Source organism: Mustela lutreola, chromosome X, assembly GCF_030435805.1.
Source record: "Mustela lutreola isolate mMusLut2 chromosome X, mMusLut2.pri, whole genome shotgun sequence".
Lineage (NCBI taxonomy): Eukaryota > Metazoa > Chordata > Mammalia > Carnivora > Mustelidae > Mustela > Mustela lutreola.
In genome coordinates, this window is record NC_081308.1 from 81,779,146 (window position 1) to 81,796,698 (window position 17,553).

General features: G+C 37.7%; 1 pseudogene; it reads left to right on the forward strand.

Annotated features, from left to right (window-relative positions):
• The first annotated feature begins 1,007 nt into the window (after positions 1–1,007).
• On the forward strand, positions 1,008–1,378 carry LOC131821005 (large ribosomal subunit protein uL29-like; annotated as a pseudogene).
• Positions 1,379–17,553: the final 16,175 nt, after the last annotated feature.

Consider the following 17,553-nt stretch of genomic DNA (forward strand, 5'->3'; position numbering starts at 1 on the left):
GGCATTTTGGCTCCAAAGCCTGGACTCTTGTTGTCTTGCTATTATCCCAGTTTTACAAATGAGGATACTGAGGCTTAGAAATAAATAAGTGACCTAACAAAGACTATGTGGCTAGTAAGTGATGGAACTCGGGTTTGGTTTGACTTTATGGCTCATGGTCTTAGCCTTTAAGCTACACTGCCTCATACGACAATAAGCTAACAATTTAAACAATGAAGCAATGTCACATGTCAGGGTGTGATGATAACAAGTTTAGCAGAAGAATTTCCAGGTTTTGTCTTCCTTTTAAGGAAGAAAGTTTTTATTTGCATTAGTCCCATTTTCCTTGTGGGATTTGCTTTCATACCTCAACATTTTTTTTTCCAACAATAAGGGCATCTAGTTAAAAACCCAGACCCTTCAATGCCCTGGGCTATTTGTCTAGCTGTTCTGATGATATGGACATGCTCGATTTTCTTGTGTTTCATTTGCTGTTTTATTGACAAAGTTATTGATGAAAGAAAACTCCCTGGAAAAAAAAAAGAAAAGAAAAGAAAAGAAAGAAAACTCCCTGCCCAGATGCATTCTTCGGTTTTAAATAGGCTTCATGGGTGAATATTACTTTTGAACAATTAACCATCTTGGTAACAAAAGCATTTCCAGAGCAGCAGTGATCACAGTTTATTGATGCTAACATCTCCAATATCTCTGAAATAATCTTTTCTCTAGCTTAAAGATAACAGCTTTTTGTTTTTATTTTTGCATGAGAGACTCCACATTTAGTTGATAGTATAGCTTTCTTTGGTTAATTGATTTTGCCACTCCTCTCCAAACAAACAAAAATAATAAATAAACAAGCCCACCTCAAACACACACCAAAAAGAAGTTAGACCATGAAAGAAGAAGAGCATTTTGACCTGCAGATATGGTGGGTGTGGTGGTTGTGGTGGTGTGCATGGATGTACATGTAACAGAGTGAAGTGCAAATAAGAAGTAAAAAAAAGCTGTTTTTCTAAGAGCAGATGATGATGGCTTGTGTAGCCATTGACAAGGTTAGAATTTGAGATCTTTCTGGAAAGAAAAAGGAGCTGCTAAAACAGCTGGATGACCTAAAGTTGGAGTAGTACCAGCTGCATGTCACCAAACTGGCAGGCATTATGGCATCCAAGTTCCCCAAAGATTTAAGTTGTTTGCAAATCCATTGCCTGCATTCTCACCATTATTAATCAGACTCAGAAAGATGAACCTCAGGAAATTCTACAAGGGCAAGAAGTACAAGATTCTGGATCTTCAGCCCAAGAAAACACATGCCATGCAAGCATGGGAAAAGCTGAAGACCAAGGAGCAGCAGCAGAAGTAAGAGTTGTACCCAGTGCAGAACTCTGTGGTCAAGTCCTAAGTATCATGGCATCAAGAAACACAAGCAAAAGGGGGGGGGAGAGTGGGGGGGAGTAAAATATAAGTGAAATGGCACAGGAAACAAGGACAGAAAAATTATTGTCCTTTTGTTTGTTATAGTTCTTCACTGTCTATAGTCTGTTCAGTCTAGAGATTTTCCTTGTAGGGAGGTCCTGTATTTCTCCATTCATCAGCGCTATGGGAATCAAAAGATTCTATAAAAGGTATTCTAATTGCACATCAAACCAAGACAGTGCTTGCTTTCCAAACTTGAAGAGAATATTTTAGATCCCTGTTTTACTTGGAAAGTTTGTATTTTCCATTTATGTAATAGGTTATGTAAATCATTTTAATGAAACTAAAAGTACCAGTTGAATACTGTGGCAGTGTTCCTTTAAAAAAATGTTCTTGTGGAGTCAAAAAGAACTGGATAATTAAAATTCCTTGCAGAGTTTAGTTCCTTGACTTTTCATTAGTTTCAGCATTATAAATTGCCATTTGTTTGCAGCCTAATTTGATTATTAGCACCTCTGAGCTAACAGCACACATTCTAAAGAGGGGACTCTGCATGACTCAGATGCACGTTGCTGCTGTATACCCAAGATGGAAAATTGAGGAGCAGATTGCCTTGCTCCTGTGTGTTCATGAGTTAGTTATACTAAAGTGGTTAAACAAAGGGAAAACAGTCCTCTCCAACATCTGCAGCTATGAATTTCATAAAAGAAACTCAAAAGTATGACTAGTTCATTCTAGAAGCAATTTTATGAGGTGTCATGGAGGGAGGAAGAGAAAGAAAGAATTTTGGTTCCTACAGTTTTATCATTAAGAAAAAAAATGGTGTATTGTATCACCTTTTGTCACCCTGCAGAGTTAAATAACTGAATTACTTCCTGAAGGTATTTCAACAAATGCAGAAACTTAGAGCTGAGGACTACACGACATTCATTCTTTATCTCTCTGGGTAGGTACTCTGGTCTCAACATTTTAATTAATTCCTTGATATTGCTACTAGGAATCTTAGCAATTGTAATCAGGTTTCTTGCCAAAGCCAATGTCTGTAAAACAACCCAACTTCTGTTTTTTTAAATGAGCAAGCTAAATCAGAGTTGTGAGAAAGCAGAAAAACATGACAATAAGAATATAGAATTGAAACACTCCCCAACCTCTGTGTTTGCCAAATATAAGCAGTTGAAATAGCTGCACCCATTGTTTCCATTACACTCCAGAAGGTCATATGTGGCAAGTGTAAGTCTTCAACTAGCCCAAGTTTGAGATCATGGAAGAGGATTAATTAAGTCAGAATTTTAGTTTGAAAAATGTAAGAAAACATAATAATAATCACAGTAATAACACAGTAGATTCTCTCAGTGAAATTCCACTTAATCAGCTTGCTAGGTTAATTGACACACAGTAAGACCCAGTGACCAATGGCACACTAACTGTCTGTTAACTGTCTGTGTGTTTAGAAGTGTCTAGTTTGGGGGCACCTGGGTGGCTCAGTGGGTTAAGCCGCTGCCTTCGGCTCAGGTCATGATCTTGGGGTCCTGGGATTGAGTCCCGCGTCGGGCTCTCTGCTCAGCAGGGAGCCTGCTTCCTCCTCTCTCTCTCTCTCTCTCTCTCTCTCTCTGCCTGCCTCTCTGCCTACTTGTGATCTCTCTCTGTCAAATAAATAATAAAATCTTTAAAAAAAAAAGAAAAAAAAAAGAAGTGTCTAGTTTGCCCAGATACTTAAACCATTTGTGTTGTACACTTAGTGAAAGTTAGTTGGTTTTGTTCCAAATCTATTTATGCCAGTTGTATATAATGATGTGATTATATGATTTAGTTATTATGTAAACTGATGAAATATGAATTCAAAGTTAGTTGTTGCTTCAGTGAAATCTAGATTGAATGCCTTTGAAAGGCTTAGAAAAGGCAGGGTGTCAAAAAACGAATCTGTCAAATTAGGTGTAGATAAGAGAAAAATAAAAGATGGGGGAAATTATAATAATTAAGAAATTCTACATTCAGATTGTTTCACGTTTTCTTTTTTTTTTTTTTTAAGATTTTTATTTATTTATTTGACAGACAGAGATCACAAGTAGGCAGAGAGGCAGACAGAGAGAAGAGGAAGCAGGCCCCCTGCCGAGCAAAGAGCCAGATGAGAAGCTTGAAGCTGGGCTCAATGTGGGGCTTGATCCGGATCATGACCTGAGCCAAAGGCAGAGGCTTTAACCCACTGAGCCACCCAGGTGCCCCTCTTTTTTATTTTATGGAAAATTCCAAACATATCTAAAATTAGAATCTAATATAATTAGAATGATATCCTCATTATCCAACTTCAACAATTACCCATGCATGTCCAATCTTGTTTCAGCTATATCCCAGTTACTCCTCGATCATAATTATTTCAAAATAAATCTCATACTTTGTCACTTTCTCTTATAAGTCTGTTTAAGCTTTTATTCTACTTTAAAGGAACTGAACTGGAGATTATTATGGATGTTGTTTGTGCAAGCAAGATAATGCAAAACTCCAAAAGTTGACCCATACATAAGGAAAAAGCTAGAGGACAGAAAAACAAACAAACAAACCATGGAATCCATATATTAGGTTCTAAAAGGGAGAGGTTATCCACTAATCAATCTCTTATCAAAAATATTTGTTAAGATATTTAAGGTATACAACGTATTTTAATGATTGCTTCAATCACTTTGTTTGACTAACCAATGAACTATTGAATCCTACTTGCTGGATTTATAAAGTTTTTAGCATAAAAATGATGTTGATGATGATATAATGTGATTGACATGCTGAGAATGATTTAGATGTCAAAGTTAGCCTTAAACCAATAACCGTGTAATGCCATGCTTTTCAGGCTCATTTCATTTGGAAAAAGAGAAACTCATGAATTCATGGTTTGTTTCATCTTCAAGGTCATGCTTTGAGAGCACCAAGGATGCCATGTTAATTGAGTTGTTTGCCTAAGTCCAACTTCTTTTAACATAGCCAGTCCTGTTCAGAAGAATGAAATACTTCAGCAACTTTTCATTCCATTCTCCTACCCCTAGACATGCCTGATTAGACATACCCCAAGATGCCAATCCATGAGTTAACTCATTGTTCTGTCTCAAGAATTTGAAATAAGATAAATAGATATAGTTGGAAAATGGGTAAATGATTGATTTGATTGGCTGTTTCAGCCAAATTGGGCCATATGAAAGTAGAGAAGGGAGTTGAGAGAGAGAGAGGAGGCAGAGAGACAGAGATGAGAGAGACTTTTTTAGAGACAGTGTAAACAACCATGGTTTCTGATTTAACAGGTAAATTTCCAGTTCCTAGGGTCCTTATTGTGCTTTGTTGGTTGCCCTAGGATTTCCATTAGATTGTTTGTTGCAACCTTTTATGGATTTTTTTTTTTTTTATTTAAGCTTGCTTGAATCAGTTCCTATGCATTGAAAACAATAGTCACTAACAGAGAAACCTCACTGTTTAAACCAAATGTAGTGCTAGGCTAAGATTTCTCATGGCAATCCTTAATGTATGTGTGTATAGGTATATGTGCACTTATGTGTATGAATATATATGTATGACTTTAATATCCACAAATATTTATGCTGTTTATAAAGCACTCATGGCTGTCCTAGGTAAGATATTTAATTCACATATAATCTTATACAAGAAGAAGGAATTAACTAGTGATAAATCCAGGCCTATGAAACAGGGCAAGGTTACACTATGTTATTGGTTTTTATTAGTATGATACTCTGTTGTTTAAAAGTTGCTTATGAGCATAAAAAAAGAGCATTTTCTGTTTTTATTCTATTTTATTTTCCATGAACCAATTCCAGGTTGGTATCAGAAAATAATGTTTTCCCAAACACTCATGTTCAACTATTGTATATATGTGACACTTACTACACATCAAGTGCTTTTGCATACTGAGTTTATTTAACTCTTTCTGGAAACTGCTCTTTACACATGAGGAAACTGAAACTCAGAGAAATCAAATGTCTTGTCCAAAGTTGTATGGCTAGTAAGTGGCAGAGTGAGGTATGCTTTCTATGGCAAGAAAGGGTGTAGCACTGAGTGTGATAGGAGAATGGAATACATAGCTTAAAATAAGGCTAAAAGGGGCATTCTTTGGTATTGGGGCTATTAGTTAGGAATATTGCTACTGAGCAAAATATCCTTTGTGTTAGACAGAACGAGGATGATCATAGCCCTATGTTCAAATTGTAAGAACACACTTTAATTCACATGGGTTTAACTTGGGTTTAGGTTCACAAGTAAATTTGAATCTTTTCTGATTTGACCTTAGCCTCTTTCTTATCTATCTTTGCTACTTGAAATATCTGCTTTGCTTTCCTCATGTAATGTCCTGAGTGCAAATGTCAGGGAATATTTTATATTGTGAATAAGAATTATGAAGTCTCCTGTGGCAAAAATTCTGGAATGATATTCAGAAAGGCTGAAAGGCTGGTTGCAACATTTTGCAAACAGCTTTACCCAAGTATATGTAGATCCAGCAGTAGTCAGGTAAGTCTTTGCTTTTCTACATACTTTCCTGGCAGAAATTACTTCCCTTTACTGGAACTCAGTTTACCCACTTGTAAATTGAGACATTTCTTCTAAATTATTTTTATAAATACTTCCTAACTTGATAATTTTGCTTTCTATAAAATACACTTTCCAAAAGCAGTAGCTTACTGAAACAGAATTATCTTTTTCGTTTTCCTTTTAGATAGTCACTTAATTGAATAGTAATGCATTTCCTAGAAGCTGGTAAATCTAATATTTGATGGATACCAGCCTAGTTTGTACTTACATCTTATGTGGCTTCCCCTAGACATTACATTATCAGACATGACTCTTCTATACAGCTTATCTGGCTCAGAGGTTAAGTGTGTTCATTTGTTTTTTATCAGGGCCCTTCACACACATATCTGCCAAGACTTCTAGCACTGGGAATAAGCAAGAACAGCAAAGAGGCTTAACATTCCACCTTTCTGTTTGTTCTTGGCAGAATCATTTTATTCTCTTGCAATTTTATGGGCACTGTATGGTTTTTATTGATTGACTAAAATGTATTTATTTTTGGAGTATGACAGAGAAATATCATTCTCTTTTAAAAAACTTGAGGTAATAGTCTGTTCAGTTTCTAAGGCTGCCCCTCATTCAAAAATATTTAATGTATTCATAACAGAGAATAATTATTGTCACTTAATGAAGGAAACTTCTAGAAAATTCCACATGGACAACTTTCCTTTAGGAAAGACACCATGAATTGCCCCTCAACTCTATCTTAATTATTTAGTACAGAGCTTCCCAACAAATCCATTCACTGAAGCTTTGCTCAGTCTTTGTCCTCACAAATCTACATTGAGTATTAATGACAAAATTGAAGGAGAGGTTGTGGAAAGTCAGTCAAATGTGTGCATATTTTCTTGGATCTTTTACATGGCAATAGTTCATTTTCTGAGTCCTGGGAAAAGTCAAAATAATAAGTTATTATTAATGATATCTTTATTCCACTTTTTAATAACTTTTGTGGCTTTTTGACATTCAAATTGAAGTCCTTACTCCTGGAGCATTTTCTCCCTCTAACTCAAGTTGTCTATTCAACACGTTTTTCTTGAATGACCTTTGATGTAGATTTCGTTGCTCATTTATCTTATTTAACAGTACACATTTGGTTATTTTTATTACATGACATTAGAAGACCACATAGCTAAACTCAGTGCCACTCATATTCTAGAAAAAGTTCAACTTTCTAACTAGCTGCTGAAACACCACCACCACCACGGGAAGTGTTCTGACTTCACTTAGGCATTGCTTTCTTGCTTTAAACAGTTTTAGACATTTTAGACATTTCTTTGTTGTCATTTTTTTCTTACAATAGAAAGCAGCTCAGAAATAATATTTCACTATCTACTACTCTGGCCACAGCCTTCCTTCACTTTTTAAGATAAGGATTTTGAATGAGGAACATGCTAATTTATTTGCCATGTATATTTTTTTCAATTGTTCCTAAGAGATTGCAACCTACTGATCTTGTTAGGGATGGTGATATTTGGGACATGTATGGATGTGCTATAGGTTACATTATTGACATTTGATTCACATGTTTGTTCTAGTTATTGAGAACTTTAACATGTTTTGGAAGGGTAAGAGAGTCACCTGTGACTTCAGAATTATTCTAGTCTTTTCCAGCTTATATCACACTCTAGAAAATAGTAAAATGACAGAGGAGGAAATAGCAGAGTAAAGGAATAGGTGGTCTCCTCTATTTATGTGTGTATATATATATATATATATATATATATATATATATATATATGTTGTTTTACCATGGAATTCTAGATGACATTATATATATATATGGTGAAGAACTTATAAAGTGTAGACTATCAAGAATTATCAAGAATACATTATATATTAAAAAAAATTAGAAATATATTTTAGGAGAAAGGTTGTCTTTCAAACATCTGTAGTAACACAGGTTGTTAGAAAGAACCAATGTTTTATCCACTTGGAACTGGATAGTCACTGACCAGTTGTTGGACTGAATTGACCAGTTATTTCCATCACTAAAGTTTAATATCACCTGGTTCTTCAAGGTGTCAGGATGAACACCTCTATATGTTTTTTTTTTTCTTTTTTCTGACACTGGAAGAGTTGCCATGCTATTCCTTGCTCCCATTTTTTCCCCCCAACTTTTGCTATAAGCAAAATACAGTATTCATTAATCACTGTAGTGTGGGAAAATCTTTCAATGTGTCTGAATGAAATAAGTGGAAATAGGCACTTCTAGGGCACAAAATTACATGAAACAATGTTTGGGATTTTTTACTTTTTCCCAACTGAAATGACCTCAGCATTAAAGTACAAACTCGGACACCAATCAAGTTTCTACCATGGCACATCCCTAATTATAACTAATATATGAAGTCCCTTGACCCCCAAGTTCTCCATTAAAATGGCATGCAATTCTTTGCCTCTCCCTGGCATGAATAAGACAATTTTATCACTTCTAGTGCCAAAGCTGATTCAATGGCTCATACAGATCCTAAGGTCCCTTGGCAAGAATAGTTTAGATAACACTTCAATAGGAAGTGTAAGAACTGAATGGCCATCCCAGCCACATGGGTGGTTCAGGAAGAAGAACTCAGATGTTTTTTTTTTTCCTTTTCCTTGTGTACTCATTTAGTGATAGTCTCTGTTCTGAATCTATTATTCTGATCTACCAAATTAAATGGGTGTACAAACTTCAGGCATACCCTGATCTCGTAGTGAGTGGATAAATCATTAATATATGTGCACATCCCATAAATTCTTCCTACAGACTATAAAATTACAATTGTGAGTATGGGTATTTCTTTTATAGAGTTTTTTCTCCATGTGTGGCTGCAGTATTTTTTCTAAACCATATTGACCTCAACTTTCAGTCAAACCAAGTGGCTATTTTTCTGCCCAGTGATAGGAACAGATTTTTCCATGGCTCTGCTGCTGTGGGATAGGAACTGGGTTAATTAGTTCTTCCCACATTTATAGTTGGTGTAGTTCTATAATGATTTTGTCTTTATGTGTATAGAGATAGCCTATATCTTGTTTCTTTGTGTTATTAGATCACAAACGTCTAGGCTTTAAGACATTTGTCTTCTCTTTGAATCATAAATCCTACCTGTTATATGAGTAAAACTATACCTGTTATTGGCTGTGTATTACAACAAATAAAATTTTAGACGTGGTATCACCTGAGCCTAACTGACATTTAGATATACCTATGTACATTTGATTAACTGGTAGGAATAATCCACAGGGTTCATTTACATGGGCTTAGTCACTTGGGGAGAAAAGGCCTAGGAGAAAGCAAAGAGGAATTGTAGGAGGGAGATGAGAAGCAGGAGGCGAAGAAATGGCAGGAAGAATTTTATAAGTGGGCGCCTGGTTGGGAAAAGATGAAATGGAGGGGAATAGATGGAGAAGAAAATGCAGCATCTGTACTGTATCTGTCCCCTGATCTATTCCCAAAGGCTTCTGTCTGAACTTTTTGAATAGAGGCATTGCAGACAGAAGCAGAAAGATCTGTATTTACAATGGACTTGTAAGACACATGATATGGTATGCCATGGCCAGGCTTCAACTAGACTTAATGATTCAGTAAGCAATGGGACACAGAACTATGTAAACATGGAATAGTGAGAATTTCATATAGTAATAGGTAGACACTTGAGTGCTGATGTATATGCTTTCCCAGGCCAAAATTATATAAAAAGCAGCAGGCTTAAGGTATTTGACACCCTAACCTTATAGATCCTACACTTTTGCATAACACACATGTACTACTGGTTTTCTTGCATTTTCACAAGAAACTTGGGCAGCAACAGAGAGCTGCATCATTTATAATCATATCTGGTATATATTTCTTCCCATCTTTTTGTTGGTTAGGTAATTCCACAGAGTTCAAGTAAATTGAATGCAGTTCATGTCATCATTGTTTTGAGTCCTTAACAGCTCAGCCGTTGTTGTCAGGTGACCAACCATGACACAAAATGGAAGAAAAAGGCATCCTGTAGGGGCACAGTGTGACTTTAGTTCAATGAGGACTGAAGGAATTAGAGCATTTCTTTGGCACCTCTAAGGTATACAGCTTCAGAAGCAGGAGAAAACCATGGCATGGACATGAAAGCATATCCATGGAAAGAAGCAGTAAGATCATGGCAAGATGCTATCCGTGTTGATACAAAAGTTCGGTATTCATCCTTTCTGGTGGAGATGTAATATTCCATTGTATAAATTACTTCTCCACCCTTCCTAAAATAACAACCCTTTATAGTTATGTAAACTTTGCAGTTTGCAAAGTACTTTCATATGCATTCACTACCAGCAAGGTATAATCATTATGCAGATAAAGAAATCTATGGTCTGGAGAGCTGAAAACGTTTTCCTAAAGTAACATCTCCAAAGAGTTGATAAACTAGGTATGGAAATGAAATCTTACTTGGTATGGAGAATAATGACTCCCCACCCCCCCCAAAAGATGTCCATATTTGAGTCTCTGAAACCTGTGAATAAGTTAATTACCATGTCAAAACAGACTTTGCACGTATGAGAACGACTAAGGATCTTAGTTTATTTAAGACTTATTTATTTATTAGAGAGAAAGAGTGGGGAGGGGAGTTAAGGAATAATCCCAAGCAGGTTCCTTGCTTAGCTTGGAGCCTGATGTGGAGATCGATATGAACTTGAGATCATGACCTAAGCCAAACCAAAAGTCAGTCAGACACCCAATTGACTGAGCCACCCAGGTGCCCCTAAACATGATTAAGTATCTCAATGTGGGGAAGTTATGCTGGATTATCTAGAGGAGCCCAACCTAATTGTTACAGAGCCTGGACTGGATCCTGGTGGAAGAACCAAGCAACACTTGGAGACTTTGGAGGACATGAGGTTTATGTAACACAAGTGGGCTCAGAGGAGACCGTTCCCCAAAGGTCTGAGCCTTGAGTACAAACAGGGAAGGTAATTTGTACCCTTCTACTTCCACAGAGTTAGTATTTTTGGCATGCATGGGAAACGGGGTAAGGAAAGAGGAATCCAGAGGGGCTTTGAGACAGGGACTGGAATTCCCTTGATTTGGTCAGCCATCTTAGAGTACAGTTTTTCGCTTATCATTCCCTCCTTGGATGCCCCTTTAAATACCTAGTTTAGAGGGCATTATCATCATCTACTATGAGTTGGTAGTTTTGCAAGGCCAATAGCTGGGCAGTGGTACACCTGGCAACAGTGTTCTCTATAAACCTAGTGAGGGTGTTTATTATACAGGGCCGCCTGAGTGAGAAGGAGGATGGAGATCAGGGGAAGTGATGAGGGAGCAGGAGGCTGGCTGAGGACAAAGCAAAAGCTGGCGCCTTGCACCCCCTCTTCACCCTTTCCCCTCCATAAGTGTAGCATCCCTCAGGCAGCCCTGACTGCCATGAACAATAAGCAAATAGTTAACTTGCAGAGCTCACAATCCTGCTAGACAGGAGTCTCCCTTGGCTTACAAATGTTCTAAATCTCACTAACAAAGACGATTGATAGCAGGATTGTGACACCCCACCAAAAAGTCTCCCAACTATCTTAATGTTAATGGCTGGTCTAAAGACAACATTGATCCAGCAGCAAGGGCAAGGCCTCCAGCAGGCCTGGAACATCCTGGCACCTTGTAGGCCCTCTTTAGCATATGAAAACTCCACTGAAACCTCCCTTCCCCTCACCTTCCCCCAACAGCAGGGCATATAACATGCCTACCCTCACAACCCGGGGCAGCGGCATCTCTGCCTGCCCACGGGTCCTGTCCCCGTGCTCTAATAAACCACCTTTTTGCACCAGAGACGTCTTAAGAATTCTTTCTTTAGCCGTCGGCTCCGAACCTCACCCCACCGAACCCCACCTAGGTTCAAGAACTTCATCAGTAGGAGCAACCAGGTAGTCCATTGGTTGAGCACATTGATTCCCCCATGTTTGTGATTCCTTTTTTTCTTGTTAATATTTTTTCCTTTAATTCTTTGATTGTTGTGGTCACAACCTCTGACTCACTTACATAATAGCAACATTCTTCTCCTAGGAATACACATATCCCCCTGTGAGTAGATCTAGGGCCCATCAGTTTTGTAGGGCCATTGCAGCTAGGGAATTTATTTGGCTCTGCAATGAGAGGAGAGAATCTGCAACCCTGTTCATATCCTCATTTAGTTCCTGGGAAAGTTTGTAATAGAACTTGAATGAGATACTCAGGCCTGCTGTGCCTGCTCTGAAGCCTGAAAGTACCCCTGCACCTAACAGTATCATGGCCAATGCTGCCCTTTTTGGTCTGCTTGGGTAAGGGCTGATAGCTTGCTTAACCTCTTTTTCTTAAAATAATTTTATTTCATTTTTCAGTGTTCATTGACAGTGACAAGATTCATTGTTTATGCACCACACCCAGTGCTCCATGCAATATGTGCCCTCCTTAATAGCTACCATCAGGCTCACCTATCCCCCAACCCCCTCCCCTCCCAAACCTTTATTGTTTCTCAGACTTTAGTTTGTTTCAAAGTCTCTCATGCTTCATCTCCCCTCTGATTAACCCAATTCACTTTTCCTTTTCTTCTAATATCCTCCATGTTATTCCTTATGCTCCACAAGTAGGTGAAACCATGTGATAATTGACTCTCTGATTGACTTATTTCACTCAGCATTATCTCCTTCAGGCCCATCCGTGTTGATACAAAAGTTCGGTATTCATCCTTTCTGGTGGAGATGTAATATTCCATTGTATAAATGGACCATTCTTTTTTTTTTTATTAATTTTTTAATTAATATATAATGTATTATTTGCCCCAGGGGTACAGGTCTGTGAGTCGTCAGGCTTACACACTTCATAGCACAGCACTCAACATAGCACATACCCTCCCCAATGTCCATAATCCAACCACCCTCTCCATGGCAACCCTCAGTTAGTTTTGAGATTAGAGTCTCTTATGGTTTGTCTCCCTCCTGATCCCATCCTTTTTCATTTTTTTCCTTCCCTATTCCCCACAACCCCCTGCCCCGCCTCTCAAATTCCTCGTATCAGAGATAATTGCCTTTCTCCAATTGACTTATCTCACTTAGCATAATGCCTCCTAGTACCATCCACATTGTTGTAAATGGCAAGATTTCATTTCTTTTGATGGCTGCATAGTATTCCATTGTGTATATATATCACTTATTCTTTATCCATTCATCTGTTGATGGACATCTAGGTTCTCTCCATAGATTGGCTATTGTGAACATTGCTGCTATAAATATTCAGGTGTACGTGCCCCTTTGGATCACTACATTTGTGTCTTTAGGGTATATACCCAGTAGAGCGACTGCTGGGTTGTAGGGTAGCTCTATTTTCAACTTTCTGAGGAACCTCCATACTGTTTTCCAGAGTGTCTATACCAGCTTGCATTCCCACCAACAGTGGAGGAGGGTTCCCCTTTCTCCACATCCTCACCAGCACCTGTTTTTTCCTGACTTGTTAATTTTAGCCATTCTGACTTGTGTGAGGTGGTAGCTCATTGTGGTTTTGATTTGTATTTCCCTGATGCCGAGTGATGTGGAGCACTTTTTCATGTGTCTGTTGGCCATCTGGATGTCTTCTTTGCAGAAATGTCTGTTCCTGTCCTCTGCCCATTTCTTGTTTGGATTATTTGTTCTTTGGGTGTTGAGTTTGCTAAGCTCTTTATAGATTTTGGATACTAGCCCTTTATCTGATATGTCATTTACAAATATCTTCTCCCATTCTGTCAATTGTCTTTTGGTTTTGTTGACTGTTTCCTTTGCTGTGCAAAAGCTTTCAATCTTGATGAAATCCCAATAGTTCATTTTTGCCCTTGCTTCCCTTGCCTTTGGCGATGTTCCTAGGAAGAAGTTGTTGTGGCTGAGGTGGAAGAGGTTGCTGCCTATGTTCTCTTCAAGGATTTTGATGGATTCCTTTCTCACATTGAGGTCCTTCATCCATTTTGAGTCCATTTTCATGTGTGGTATAATAAAATGGTTCAGTGTCATTTTTCTGCATATGGCTACTCAATTTTCCCAATACCATTTGTTGAAGAGACTGTCTTTTTTCCCATTGGACATTCTTTCCTGCTTTGTTGAAGAGTACTTGACCAGGGTTGAGGGTCTCTTTCTGGGCTCTCTATTCTGTTCCATTGATCTATGTGTCTTTTTTTGTGCCAGTACCATACTGTCTTGATGATGACAGCTTTGTAATAGAGCTTGAAATCTGGAATTGTGATGCCACCAACTTTGGCTTTATTTTTCAATATTCCTTTGACTATTTGAGGTCTTTTCTGGTTCCATGTAAATTTTAGGAATATTTGTTCCATTTCTTTGAAAAAAAAAAAAAGGATGGTATTTTGATAGGAATTGCATTAAATGTGTAGATTGCTTTAGGTAACATAGATGTTTTCACAATATTTATTCTTCCAATCTAGGAGTATGGAACATTTTCCCCTTTTTTTGTGTTTTCCTCAATTTCTTTCACTGCTGCTTTATAGTTTTTTGAGTACATATTATTTGCCTCTTTGGTTAGGTTTTTTCCTAGGCATCTTATGGTTATGGGTGCAATTGTAAATGGGATTGACTCCTTAATTTCTCTTTCTTCTGTCTTGTTGTTGGTGTATAGAAATGCAATTGATTTCTGTGCATTGATTTTATATCCTGATACTTTATTGAATTCCTGTACAAGTTCTAGCAGTGGAGTGGAGTCTTTTGGGTTTTCCACATATAGTATCATATCATCTGCGAAGAGTGATAGTTTGACTTCTTCTTTGCTGATTTGGATGCCTTTAATTTCCTTTTGTTGTCTGATTGCTGAGGCTAGGACTTCTAGTACTGTGTTGAAGAGCAGTGGTGATAATGGACATCCCTGCCATGTTTCTGATCTTAATGGAAAAAGCTCTCAGTTTTTCTCCATTGAGAATGATATCTGCTGTGGGTTTTTCATAGATGGCTTTTATGATATTGAGTTATGTACCCTCTATCCCTACACTTTGAAGAGTTTTGATCAAGAAAGGCAGCTGTACTTTGTCAAATGCTTTTTTCAGCATCTATTGAGAAGATCAGTTCTTGTTCTTTCTTTTATTAATGTATTGTATCACATTGTTTGATTTGTGGATGTTGAACCAAACTTGTGCCCTGGAATAAATCCCACTTGGTTGTGGTGAATAATCCTTTTAAGGTACTGTTGGAGCCTATTGGATAGTATTTTGGTGAGAATTTTTGCATCTACGTTCATCAAGGATATTGGTCTGTAATTCTCTTTATTGATGGAGTCTTTGTCTGGTTTTGGAATCAAGGTAATGCTGGCCTCATAAAATGAGTTTGGAAGTTTTCCTTCCATTTCTATTTTTTGGAACAGTTTCAGGAGATTTGGAATTAATTATTCTTTAAATGTTTGGTAGAATTCACCTGGGAAGCCATCTGGTCCTGGGCTCTTGTTTTTTGGGAGATTTTTGATGACTGCTTCAATCTCTTCACTGGTTATAGGTCTGTACAGGTTTTCTACTTCTTCCTGGTTCAGTTTTGATAGTTTATATGTCCCTAGAAATGCACCCATTTCTTCTTTGTCTGGAATCCCAGTTATTCTGATATTGTTTTGTCTTATGGTATCACTTATCTCTCAAATTCTCCCTTTGTGACCCAGTAGTTGTTTGTCTCTCTTTTGCTCAGCTAATTTATTATCCATCATTTGGTCTTCTATATCACTAATTCTCTCTTCTGCCTCATTTATCCTAGCAATGAGAGCTTCCTTTTTTAATTGCACCTCATTAATAGCTTTTATGATTTCAGCTTGGTTAGATTTTAGTTCTTTTATTTCTCCAGAAAGGGCTTTTATTTCTCCAGACAGGGTTTCTTTAATATATTCCATGCCTTTTTCAAGCCCAGCTAGCCCTTTGAGAATCGTTATTCTGAACTCTAAATCTGACATATTACCTGTGTCTGTATTGATTAGGTCCCTAGCCTTTGGTTCTGCCTCTTGATTTTTTTTCCCCCCCTGTGGTGAGTTTTTTTGTCCTGTCATTTTATCTAGATAATAATATATGAACAAGAAAATAAAATACTCAAAGAGTGGCAAAGGCCCCAGAAAACCAAATCAGAAGGGACCCCAAATTGGGGGGAGAAGAAAAGGGGTAAAAAGAAATTTAAAAAGACTCTTAAAAAAAGTATATGTACACACATGTGTATGTGTGTGTATATATATATATGTGTATATATATATATACACATTATATATATATTAAATATATTAAATTTATATATGTGTGTATACACACACACACACATATATATATTTATTTAACTGGTGGATTAAACAGAGCCACCCACTTGATTTTGGGTATATTTCAGTCTCTTAGAAGAAACTACCTACTTAGTCTCTTAGAAGAAACTACTTAGAAGAAACTATGTCCACAAATTTAAAAAAAAGAAAAACTTATATATATACAAAAATAAGGGTAAACACGAGAAAGGGATGGAATATGATTGTAAAGATGAAAATTTAAAAATATTCTAAAAAGGGAATTGAGAAGATAAGTTGTTTGGGAAAAGAAAGGAAAAAAAAAAGAGAGAATTTTCTCAGGCTGGAGATTAAAACAAAGCCCTGTGCCAGATTTAGGGTGTATTTTGATCTATTAGAAGAAATTTTATCCCAAACATTTTTAGAAGAAAAAAACTCTATACAAGAAATAATGTTAGATACAGTGAAGGATATAATATGACTATAATAATGAAGGTTTAATAATATTTTTTTAGGAAGATATTGTTAAGATAAACTAGCTAAAAATGTTTAAAGAGAAAAGAGGAAAAGTTAAAAAAATTGAATAAGAAAAAATTAAATTAAAAAAATTAATTAACTTTGCAAGACTAAAGAATGATGGGGATAAAGCCTTGAATTCCATACTTTTCTTTCCCCTCCTCTGGAATTCCACTGTTCTCCTTGATCAGTGAGCTTGGACTTGGCTGGATGTTCTCGCTGATCTTCTGGGAGAGGGGCCTGTTGTAGTGATTCTCAAATGTTTTTGCCTGAGGCAGAATTGCACCACCCTTGCCAGGGCCCAAGCTAAGTAATCTGCTCTGGTTCGCTCTCGGGAACGTTTGTTCCTTGAACTCTTTCTGCAGAGCTCTGGAGGACAGGAATAACAATGGTGGCCTCCCAATCTCCAGTCCGGAGGAGCCAAGAGCTCAGGGACCCACTCCTCAGTGTACCCTCAGAGAAAAGCAGTCAATTGCTCCTGTTTCCCTGGTCTTTGTTCACACTCTGAGCTCACCTGGCCTGTGACTGAATGTTTCTGTCTCTGGCACACATTCCCATTTGGAGTCTCCAAACCCAGCAGATTCCTGACACACAGCACGTCTAGTGGAGGAAGGTGGGTCTCCCCAGACCTGCCACTTGGGGTCCCTGCTCAAAGAGCAGTAGTCTGATGGTGCCGTGGATCACAGATAAAGGTAATCCCAAGCTGAGAGCTTACTCCTCTGCTCCATCTCTGTAGTTGGCTTCCCTGCTCTGATACCTGCAGGCTTTGCTACATTCAGACACCCCCAATCCTTCTATGATCCTGCAGGACCTGAGACCACACTGTCCCCTTGATGTCTCCACCCCTGCTTAGCCTTTGGAGAGATGTTTGTCAGTGGAGCAGA